Genomic DNA, 12,438 nt, shown 5'->3' with positions numbered 1-12,438 from the left:
AAGGAAACCTACAAACCTACATTTATTGTAGGAGAGATAACTTACTTTCCTAAATGTTTATGACTACCTACTATTAAACTTGTAACTAAAGTTAAAGGTGCACTAATCAATATCAATATATTAGCAATAAGTCAAATGATAAATATCGCTTGCAGTGATGAATTATCACCTGACTCTGCAGTTGCCCTTTAGCTCTACAGTTACCGTTTCTAAGCCCATTGTTTTTTTTAGCCCACAACTTTACTGTTTAAGTTAAAGCTCCAACAAACCCGCTGTACACCACCAGCCCAGCACCATACGGCATAAAGAAAAAGTTAGTGACAAGCTGGTGAAAATAATGGAGCATTTAGCCGCTAAAGAGGCAGGAGCTGGTGGAGACTAAAAACAGAGCTAAAAGGAGAGTGAATATTGGTCTAACATTCTTCAAGTGGCCAGACACATGATTCAAATGAATGCTTAAGTTGCAATGTTTAAATAGGTAAATGTTTTCTAACATATCTGCCATTACAATTTTATAAGCTCATGACATGTCCAATGTTGTGTTTACAGCTTGTTCTGCTGCCACCAAGAGGCCAAAAAAGTTTAAATTTAACTTTCTGATATTGAGTTTTTTACATTTTGCACATTGCAATCATTTATATAAGCTAAGATATATGAGATGACATTTATTTTCTTTTATTTATGTTTTCCTTTACATCAGAATTAGATATAATTAGGATCAGAAAGGTGTCCTAAAATGTTGTGCATTATGCGGTAAGTATATAATCTATTTTGTTTGTTTCATCTATTTGCAAAATGTGAGGAGAAACAGCCATTTCTTGGAGACACCTTTCCACGACAGAGAAAGACTGCTATTTTTAACTTGTTTACTCCAGTTTGCAATGATAGTGTCACTCAGTTCCTACTCTGCCGGGCTCTGTGCGACCCTCAATGAATCAAACATAGCTTGCGACAGACTAGATGCACTATATTCCTGGACCCAGTGACAGTCTTATTTCCAGCCATCGAGGAAGCAGGGGGAAAGTTATTTACTGAGAATGGTGGACAGAGGCAGATTGGACATCCCTGATCTGTCAAGGACATGACTTTTGGCCGAAGCAAATCCTTCACTTTTATTGCATTGTCTTTGGAGCCATTTGGCATGAGGAGATTGAATTTGGAGGCTAACATGGCGCCTTGCCTTCATCTAGCACTGTCGTCCACTGCAAAGTTTCCTGGACAGAGACAAAGTCCAGTCTATAACCTGTAGAGTCTGGAAACACTCAATCGATTCCTCATAGAGTCTGGCCTCGCTTTCCAGAGCAAACTGCTGATCTGGGGCAAAAATTCATTAGACCAACCAGCATGGATGATAAGCGATCAGCTTTAAAACATCTCTGATACCAGCTGGCTGGAAGTTAATTGAACACCTGTTTTCCCAAAGAGTCCTCAGAAATCTTGCCTTAACACCAAACTTAATAAACATATAAATAACGTTTTATATGTGATGTCCTTGACTTGAAAAGAGAAAAAGAGAAAAAAAATAAATGATAGTAATTGGCATGTAATTGGCATCCAGGTCCCGGGAGGTGTGTGTATGTGTGTCTGTTTGTGTGTGTGTGTGTGTGTGTGTGTGTTTGAGAGAGAGTTGGAGTTTTAAGTGGAGAGCAGTCACCGAGGAGGGCACGTGCAGCGCCGCAGAGATTCACCGCCTGAGGTCCTTTGACGTCAGCTGGAGAGGCTGATGGGAATTCAATACACAGCATCCACACCGCCTAATTTATTCCACAATAAAATTGGCTGCTGCTTGTTTGTCTGCACTTGCATTGATGGCTCAGGCCGATGAACGTCACCGAACTTCACCGCAGATTCTTCAGCCACAGAGGAGAAACTCTTGGAGTCTTTTCTAGCTTATTTGTTTATCTGCTAAAACAAGTGCTGTCTGACAAAATACCCTTTATAAGCTACAATGAATTTGAAACACAGTACGGCTAGTTAATTTACTGCGTTATCTGCTGCAGTGGTGTTAAAATATAGGACACTGACAAATATGCTAAAGAGTGTTTTCAAGGTAGGCACAATATGATAATCAGGAACAAAAATGTCCCAGATTTTCCCTTCTTTCAAAATATAGCCCCAACCAAACTCATTTAGTCTTATTGCTCAGACACACAATGCAGTATTTACTAAAGTCCACCTCACATATTTATCCTATTCACCATCACCCAGCCTCTGCAGTAAGCTATTTCTATCCATCAGGAACGCAGCCCACCACATTTTCTGTGTGCCTGCTGCTGTCATTGTCTACATTTATCTGCACAAAACACTATTTGCCCCAGCTTTATACACCACACCATGAATGTGGGCATACTATATGTTGCACAATTTACAAATAAATAAGGAAGCCTATTTTGCTCTGTGGAAAGATTCAGTCACTCCCATTCAAAATAATGAAAAAAAAAACAACTCAGAGAGCTGCTGTGCGAATGCCACAAGCCCTTCTATGACACTGGCTGTGCTCAGCTGTGGGCTGGGTGCAGGGTTAAAGGGTGGAGGAGGCAGGAGGAGTGTGAACGGTGGGGGGAAGTGGCTCTTGCCCGCAGTTACGGCCCAGGGCATTGAACATGACCTTTCAACTTGCCACTGAGCATTAGAAGAGTCAGAGGAGACATCGAGTCCTTATGTACCAACACTGCAGAGTGCGGCGGGGCTTCTGCCTCCGCTGACACCCTCTTTTACTTTAATTTGTGTCACACAAGCCGCTGCAGTCAAGGTAGTTTTCTCCCTGTGTGAGAAGAGAAAGCAAATATGCAAAACTGACATACAGTTGACTCTTTATATTAAGTGCAGAGCTGGCTGTCTCTGCAGAGCATGCACAGTCAAAAGACATATCGAGTATTTTTTAGTGTGGGAAAAATGTACTTCTCCTGGCAGATAAAAATATACTTCTCCTGGCACATAATTGGTTTGTTTTTGACAGTTAATACATCATGCATACATGAAGTTGGATGACAGTTTAAAGGAACACCTGAATAAATGAGTGGAGAAACATTACAAATGCACAGCAAAGACAGACACTCATATCAATTTTGATCCTCTTTTCCTTTGAATGACAAAAAAATCCATGCCGCATTCTAGATTTTGAATTAATGGGCCCTCTTGATCTACCTTTTGTACCTTTTGATCTACCATAAAAAGTACAGAGCAGTTTCTGATACTTTTGGTCTACAAATCTGTGCCCATGTAGTCTGAAGTAAAGGTAAAAGGGTTATTAAATGTCATGTTATTAAAGTCAGTTCAGGCAGGGCACAGAATGGGGCACTTGGTGGTCCAGGGGAAAAAAACAAAACATTTGTTCTCCACTGCTTTCAACTTGAACTCATGGAACACTGAATGGGTGGGAAGCCGGTGAGGGATTGTGTCATTATTGCGGCACTGTCATGCTCTTCTGATTCTCAAGAGTGCAAGATGCTAATGATTAAAGGCTTCAATGGAGGACGAATTGGCCATACAAATTAGATTTTCTAAGTATCCCCAAATGATTATGTTTAAAGGTCACCTGGGCAGGTGTTCAAAATCTGACTTGCTAGAAAAGAGTACTTGAATGTACGTGTTAGGCTGCTGCCCCTGGGACAAGCTTTAAGATATTGCTCTACCCTTTTACTGAAAGCACAGAGGTGGTCATCTGGCATCTGGAGACATCTCCTGATAAGTTTTCATCTCCCTATTTTTATGCCAATTTTCAGTTTGTGCCTTAAAAACCTGAGTGGATATCAAAAAAGAGAACATGTTACATGCATTCACTCCACTATAAAGCAAACAGTAAGGGTAGTCTGGGGTGTATCTAATTACATATTCCAGTTCAATTCCAAACAGGGGTCCTTGTGCATGTTACAAAACACCATAGGTGCAAAACACCATCTCAGAAGAAAACATTTAATTCATTAAAAAACACAAATGCCATCTTAGGTGGGAAGCAGTGGTGAAATGCCTTAACGTATCAGAGTCACTCGTGCTTCCTTAATTATATAATCATGTCGTGTCCTCATGAATATTTTCACATAGTTGATGCAAACATGCACTGACAAACTCCAAGGCACTCTATTTTAAAACAATTAAAATGCTTTTATTGTCATGGCCTGGTCATATTTGACCTTTAAACAAACTCTGACACATTTTGGTATCAAGCCTTTATCAGGGAGTCAAACAGATCTCATGGAACATCTGGCCCTTGTCTAGTGGTGTTCCACCAATAGGAATCTTCCACTTGGACATGGTTTTGTGGCCTAGAGAGGGTGTAGACATACATACTCCAGCAGATGGCGTTGTTTTGGCCCACAATATTTATCAAAGCTGAATTGAAGAGCAACCTAACAATGGCCAGATGTTCCATGGGATGTTTGTCTCCTTGAGGAAGGCTCGATGCCAAAACGCATCGGAGCTTGTTTAAAGGTCTAATATGACCATGCCAAGGCATTTTCATTGTTTTCCTTGGAATTTTCTTATATGTTTATATCTACATGTATCCCTATCCAAAGAGCACCTCAAATAAACTTCCACTTCTTGGTGGATAACAGTTCAGCTTTGTGCGCCAGCTGAATGCAATTACCTCCTTCTGGGATCACTTGAATCTTTCATTGTTAAACTGTTGGGGCTGGAAGGTGGCAGAGGTCTGTAGAGTGGACGTCTCAAGGTGGAAAGACACTTCTTTGATCAGACAATGCATCAAGCTGTAGAGGGCGTCAATCTGAAATGCCCACAGGACTAAACATGAATTCACATTGTGTTTTTGTCTTCCTCTCCCAGGACGCCGCCTTGTACTGTGCTGTCCCCTTCATGTACTGAACAGCATGTGAACTGTTGCTTTACTAGCCCCGCTAACATCTCTAAACTCCAGCTGAGACAGAGGGCAAGGCCAAAGCCCTGGCCTGGTGTTTATGGTCAGATGGAATGTGAACTCCAAGTGAGAAAAAAGAGAGGAAGTTATAATGAGGCATCCCCCCTCTGCTGGTTGTTTGTTTGGACAGACCGGCTGTCTCACAGCACAATCTGTGGATGGAATACTAATGGATATGACTAATGATTCTCTCTCGCCTTTCTCCCACTCAACTCTCCTCTTTCACTCCTCCCTCTCCTTTTGCCTCCATGAGGATGAAACTTTTAACTCTCAAGTGAGAGATTCAAAATGCATAATTCAGTTACAACTAAAGGGACAGCTGTGACATGCACACATGTTTTAGAGTATTTAGGGCAAGTTGCAAGAGACTGACAGAACATTTTTTCCCCTTTGGCTTTGTTGAAAGCACCCCCACCTTTACTGATGCGGGTTTTTAATCACTTATTGGTGGGTGGGCATAAAACAATCCTTGGTGTTTGCAACCATAGAGTGGGCCTATCTAATTCTCCCCAACCATCTTAGGTGTTTAACTTTCCAAATCATACTTTCTCCAGAATGCAGTGCCTTGAGGGAGGAACATGAAGACATCCCAGAGCTGCAGAAACTCTCCACTGAGCCAGATTAAAACCTGCTGAGATTTAACCAAGGATTAGACACCCCCTTTGGCATTAGGAGGCTGTATAAACTGTTTAAAATTATTTTGGTATTAAGTATTGAAGATGCGGCCCTTTAAGCAGCCTAGTAACCACTGTTCGGCCTGATAAAAAAAAGAGCTGCAAGTTGAAGAGAGTAATGTTAAAGAAATTGGAGCTTTTTTCGTGCACTTGATTGAATTTCGTGATAAACTGTGCAAACCCTTCTAATCAGAGGAGTTTGTCACCCCTGTGCAACATAACCATTAGCAATCCAATTAGCAGTGGGATTGGAATAGAGACACTAAGTGGCAGACCGTGTTCCACAGTGATGCTCACGATCAATTTAACTTTCCATTCAACATCAGTGGCTACATCACAACAGATCCCTGCATCGCTGTGAATAAGAGCGACCTGCTACCACGTGTCTCTGAATGCTTCCCCCCCCCCCCTCTTTTCTTTTATAACACTGTTAATGCCTTGCGAGAGTCAAATTCTGTCTGTAGAAATGATTATAATATCGTTAATAACTCCATTGGTCAGGTCGAATCCACTCCTCCTGGCTACAAAGCACCCAAAGAGTAGCTCTAAATAAAATGAGATTGCATTGATTGAGCCAATAGATTACAGCATTTAGGTGGAGCTTTAGCAGCGTATTGGCTGTATGTTATTTAATAGTCCCCTCAGGGTTTACCTCTGAGCCATTTAATAAGGTTCTGCATTGGGAAGAAAGTTTTCCAAGTTGATAGGACATGGCTTACTTTTATTTCTGCTGCACTTGTTGTTATCATCATCAAGAGGAGCATTCACTGAAGAAGAATGACCAGATGCTCATTATCATGACAATTTCTATAAATAACTACTGCTGCCGTCATATAATGCAAATATCCAGATGTTTCCGATATGCTCTTTTTTTTTTTTTTTTTTAATGGTAAATAAAACTCAGTGGCATTATTTGTCCAGCTCTCTTCTTTGTCCGCCTGAGGTTTGAGCTTTTCTCTGATGACATGGTACGTGAGAGAGACAAGCTCGTCCCTCAGTTCATTAGAGGAATACAAACACTACACACTCCCCTGTGCTTCACACTCTGAAGCCTGTACACACACAAACTAGGTGTAGGGGAGCACCCTGAGGACTTGTATTCCCTGTATGACATTGCTAAAGATACACAACTACAACAATTCTCTATCCGAAGCTTCTCGCTCATACACTGCAGGAACTGTTTAAGCTGCTTGTGTGATAACTAAATAGCATTAAAGCAAATATACAAGTTTTAGCTCCTTATTTACAAATAATGTAAAGCTGCTCTATTCTGTATTTTTATGTTAGCAAAAAAGATCAGCTATAATGATGAACCCACGGAGACTTTGCAATTCCCTTCATATATATGGAGCTTTTTAGCATGTTTATACTCATTGTTTTGGTTTTACACCTCGCAACATCACTGTTTGGTTCACTCTCACCACTCTCATCAGTGTTGTTTTTAGCCACAGCTGTTTTCGGTGAAAATGTTTTTAAAAACCCACCTTACACTACCTACCTAACTGGAAAAGTTATCAACTAACTGGTGAATATTGTACTAAAGGAGAACAAAGAGATTGAATAATGGACTTTGTCTGGTAGACACAAACAAGACTCCAAATGAATGTTAATGTTACTTTCTGTCTGTTCAATGTGCAAATAGCTAACTGTTTGCTAACATTTTAGCCGGAAACTTTACAAGGTGATTATATGTCAATATTGTGTTTTATAGCTTTCTGTGCAGCTCCTAGGTGGCCAAAAAAAATCTATGACTGCAGGTTAACATTTTTGCTGACCATTATTCAATCAATGCAATAAAATGTTTGATTTGTCATTGTATGTTTACTGCTATTCCAGACAGCCACTGATTTCCAATCATTTCTGTGCGGTATGAAAATGGATTAGCACACTCTTGAGACTTGTTGTGCACTACATTATCATTGTCATTAAATGAGTTAATTGATTGAGTGCAAAAAAATTCCCCACAACAACAATGTAATTTGTGCAAACAAATAATGTAGACCTAAAGTTCACTGTGATGGAGCACACAAGTTTAAAGAAACCACTTAAAGATTTCCATATCTCTAAATGGATGCCTGAAACAGTAGACAAAATAATTCAAAATGTCCAAAACACATTAATATGGTTTGCCAAATGATCAGTTGTAATAGGGTGATTTGTACTAAATGGGCTAAAACTTGCAAAACCTCTGCTAAGATCATTTAAATCTTAATATCCCACAGACCAGCACTGAAATACAATCAAACGCATCCAATTAATCATAGTCTCACATTGCAGCTGTTTACCTTCTCAGTAGGTACAGTACCAAACTGTGACCTTTGCCCTCTTCTCTTTCATATACCATCAGGCCTGGGGACAGTTTGTGTGTGTAGGTGGCTGTGTGACAGAGTGGGACACTAATGAGCTGAGTGATTACAGTGCAAAGCCTCGGGTTATCATTAGCTCTCTGAAGTTCAATCACCAGATCAAGCCGACAGCAGGGCGGTGAGTTGCGGGTCACAATTAGATATTTGTTTTTCCACTGGAAAAGTAGAATTGCTGTAAAAAAAATATACACCTTTTTTTTTTAAAATGCAAAGCTACACAGTAGAAGTCTGACTGATCAAAAAGAAATTAAGAGATTTGCAACACGCCACAACACTTACACACCAACACATACACTGACTCGTGTATTTTCCACCACAAAAGGCATTAGTAGCACCGTCAATGGGCTCCCTCAGACAATGGGGACGAACACCACACAAGAGGAACATTGTTACATCTCCGGCTTAGAGGTTTTCCGGACAGCTTTTGATTGTTTCGGCCTTGCCTGTAATGAGATAGCTGCTTAGCTTGACGTCTCCATGAGAACGTCTGCGCCACACATGACTATTAACCCAACAGCCTCAGGAGCTGGGCCCCTTGCAGACCCCTGCTCATTGCCAAATTTCAGTGGCAAGCTCAGGCAATATGATTGTGAACACCTCTGCATCTCCTGAAGGATTGTGGTTAAAGGATAATTCCACTTTCTCACAACCATTTTGGAAGTTCGGGGCATTATTTTTATCTGTTATAATGAATCAACAGTTTAGTCGGATTAGATAAACCACTCTCTTCAGAGATTGAGGGCATCCAAAATGATGAAGTAATAATCCCTCACTGGACAGAAAAACCATCACTTCCATCACTTTTCACTCGCCTATGAGTGTGACCATGCAGAACACTTTTGCCTTTAGACATAGTGGGACAAAACTTGGTACAAACTTAGCTGTCCGCTTCATTTCTTTAGAATCAACACATGGTGTGGTCCTAATGAAAGGGCCTATTCCAAGCAGGCCCCGACCTTAACCTGGGGAAACCACATGTTTCTTAATCTTAATGATGTCACTGTGAGTACAACATTGCCAGTAACAATAAGAAAGATGGATGAACACGATGAAAATAAGTCCCTTGTTGTGAAAAATATAATTAGGTTTTCCAGCTCTACTTTCCTGCTACGTCTGCACTATGACATCTAGAACTAGATGCAATGAAGGATCGTTCCTTGACAGGCCTCTCTACTGGCATCCTTCCCCTCCTCTTTTCTTCTATTCCTCTCTTTATCCTGTCCTCCCTTTCTTTGGAGGCCCTCTGGACCCCATCAAGGCTCATTCTGTTCATCCCACATGTGAGGGGTCAGTGCGTACCCCACAAGAATAAACCAGCCACTCAATGTGAGGATCTTTGTGTATGTCCTCATCCCCCTACCCTCTCTGTCTCCCTCTCTCTCACTTACTTGTGCCCTATAGACCAGAATTGGCTCCATTCACCGCGCTTCCCTCCCCCCTGGAGCGGACTTCTCAGGGCCCTAACAGCGCAATTCTATGCCTTATTGCTCCGGCTCCTCCATGGAGAACAGTCTCGTCAAAGCATTTGTGAGGACACAGAAGGAAATGAACTGGCTTTGTGCTTAGTCTTGACATATAGGCAAGATCACGTGGTGAAGTCTGTGGGGCAAGCGTTTAACAAGAGAAAAGGGCAGAATGTGTAAAATGTCTCTTAAAGGCCTCCAAGTGGCCATCTTGGAAGGAAAATGCCAGAACCTATTTAGAAATGAAGCAGTTTTATGAGTGTGGCCCTGCTGGCTGTCATCCAGCTTAATCCACATTGTGTTCTGACTTCCTACGGACCAAAGCTGGTTTCTCAAGCTCATCTCCACCTCATGTTTAATCTCCCCCAGCCCTTTCATTAGGACCACACCATGTGTTGATTCTAAAGAAATGAAGCGGACACCTCATTTCGAGCAAGAATGAGCCGGGGAAAGCTTTTGTCTGCAGCAGGAATGCCCATAAGACAGAGAGGAACACTGTTTGGTCTGACTCGGGTTGCTATACCAGGGCTGAAGAAAGCCATGGCAACGCAAGCAGAAGGTCTGCAGGACCACATAGCGCTGATACAATACGGCAACTCTGGGTTTGTCATTCCAGTCAGGCCTGACCCAAATTACAACATCCTGGGAAAAACTGTCCCACTTAAACCAGCACGCATGCAGAGACATACTTAATTGAGCTTGCATATATTTAGCTGATAGCGATAATAAACAAAACATATGGATGTTTCAAGTCTAATCACTGAGGAAACGGTTCTGTTCATGATTTAACACCACAGTCCATAGCCTATGGGTGCTGGATTATTGGGACTTTTCGATTGTTTACCCAGTATGTCTACAAGCCACTCTCCCATCTGTGGCTATAATTCTCAGCATTTTAAGCTTAATAGTCTTATGTTTTCATATGTTTATTATCAACAGCCTCAGGGACAAATCTGCTTAAAATGGGAAGAGCAACAAAGAAGTGATTAGGACCATGTCTACAGAAGCATTTTAGTTTTACTGTTTCATATTTTACAATAAGGCGAAATATCAGGAAAAATACACAAATGTAAAACATTGTTTTAATCACCAGAGAAACTTTAACTGAGTTTCTTGAGCAACTTTACCCAAAGTTTTCATGCTGTGAGATTTAAAAGCAATGTGAACTCAACAGGGGTTGATGTCGCCCGTTCTGGAAATCACATAAATCCCACCCCTCTAATATACACTCAGATACAGTACACACTAAGAAAAACACACACCAAAAATGGCCTTCACACCATCTGTACTACCGAGTCTTTCCGCCCCAGAATACTGCCCAACTTCAGGCTCCAAACTTTTCTGCTTTCCTGGCTGCTCACCTCACCATCACATCACACCTATCCCACGGAAGCCCATGCATCAGTAAGTGTGCACCCAGAAAAGAAAAAAAAAATCCACTTACTTTGGAGGTCTGGTAGTTGTATATCAGAGCTTGAAGAAGTAGTTTCTCTAGGCTCTTTTCATCTGCACCTCTGCCCCGCTGCCCTGCCTCTCCAATACTATTTCTCTTTGTGGGCTGAGCATACGATAGCTGTGTAGTTTTTTTTTTAGTGTGTGTGTGTGTGTGTGTGTGTGTTGCATGGGATGAGGGGGTGGAGGAGGTGGGCTGGTTGGGTGGGTGTTGAATGCCGGGTTTCCTGACTCGTGATCAGGAGCTCATTACTCTCAAGGTCACTCCAGGGAAACCCTGCCTGGCACTCACCGAGACACCAGAGAGAAGATGTGAGATGGAGGATGAGAGAAAAAAGAAAGAGAGCGAGCAGTTAAGAGCCAAAGTGCCTGGGACATCCGTGGGGACAAGGAGAAAGAGCTGAGAGAGAGATATATAGAGAGAGAGAGAAGAGACGGGAAGATACAAATAAACAGAAAGAGATGGGAGACGGTGATCCAAATGCCAAAATAAAAACAAAATGTGGCTGTATGTGCTTTGGATGAGCACACAGAGTGAACAAGCTGGCAGCTGCAGCCCATTCAAACCACATGGAGTTATATAAAATATCTTGTTGATCCATGGAAAAGTGAGTCCAACCGCAGCAATCAATAGAGTATTGACAAACACCAGCTGGGCTCTGGATTTGTTTTTCAGTTTTTTACATGGGCCAGCACTGCAAAAAAAAAAAAAAAATTAATAATAATAATAATGATGTGAATGACATCTGATCATGATTATCTGGATGTTTTATTATTTTTAAATCAGTGTTGTTTTTTTGTGTTCTGGTTGTGTGACTGTAAATGTTTCTTGTTAAAATGAAATACAGACGTTAGTCGGTAAGATTGAATTGTTTAAAAGTGAAGCCAATTCATATATTCGATTTTTTTTTTATTTCTTTATTACTAAAACCATATTTACAGTGTTTACACAGTTGACTATTCACAGATTTATGTTTACACAGTAAATTATTGATGTATTTCCTCATTTAAATATTTTATCAGCCACTTTAGAACTGTCACAGCATTTTGTTGAATCAGGCTCTTTAGTTTTCTCGCATTTAGTCTAACTCCTCCTCGCTTCTGATTGGTTAGTTCGGTCACATGGTAGGTGGAAACAGGAGATGTTGTTGTTGTGAAGTGCAGGGAACAGTGAAGCGCCGCTGAAGAAAGTCTCCATCTTGCTCTTTCTTCTCATAAAGAGTCATCCAACCATCGCAAATCAAACCCAGTTTACAATATTATTAGGGCGCAGACTACTTATTATTTTTACTATTGATTAATCTATTTTTTGCTTATTTGGTAAATAATTTAGTTCCATAAAATTTAAGGAAATTGTGTCAAATGCCCATCACAGGCCAAAGTGACATCTTCAAATCGTTTGCTTTGTCTGAGCAACAGCCCCGAAGATGTTAAACCCACAGTAACATGAAACGAAGCAGCAAATACTTCCATCTGAGAAACTGGCATCAGCAAGTGTTTGATAACCAATTCATTCGACAAAAATGCCAAACACTAAACAAACACACACAGTCCTATTGGATTACAGACCCAAGTGGCTCATTTATCAAGTTGCAAAGTTAAAATGA

The 12,438-nt window shown here is 41.0% G+C and overlaps 1 protein-coding gene across 1 annotated transcript in view; it reads right to left on the bottom strand.

Annotated features, from left to right (window-relative positions):
* ptn (pleiotrophin) overlaps positions 1 to 10,948 on the bottom strand; it is a 41,992-nt gene extending 31,044 nt beyond the window's left edge. The window contains exon 1 of the mRNA XM_044342615.1: positions 10,824 to 10,948. The gene's annotated coding sequence lies outside the window, so the exon portion shown is untranslated. The remainder of the gene's footprint in view (positions 1 to 10,823) is intronic.
* Positions 10,949 to 12,438: the final 1,490 nt, after the last annotated feature.

This window comes from Thunnus albacares, chromosome 23 (assembly GCF_914725855.1).
Source record: "Thunnus albacares chromosome 23, fThuAlb1.1, whole genome shotgun sequence".
NCBI lineage: Eukaryota > Metazoa > Chordata > Actinopteri > Scombriformes > Scombridae > Thunnus > Thunnus albacares.
This window is presented reverse-complemented; position numbering and strand designations above follow the sequence as displayed.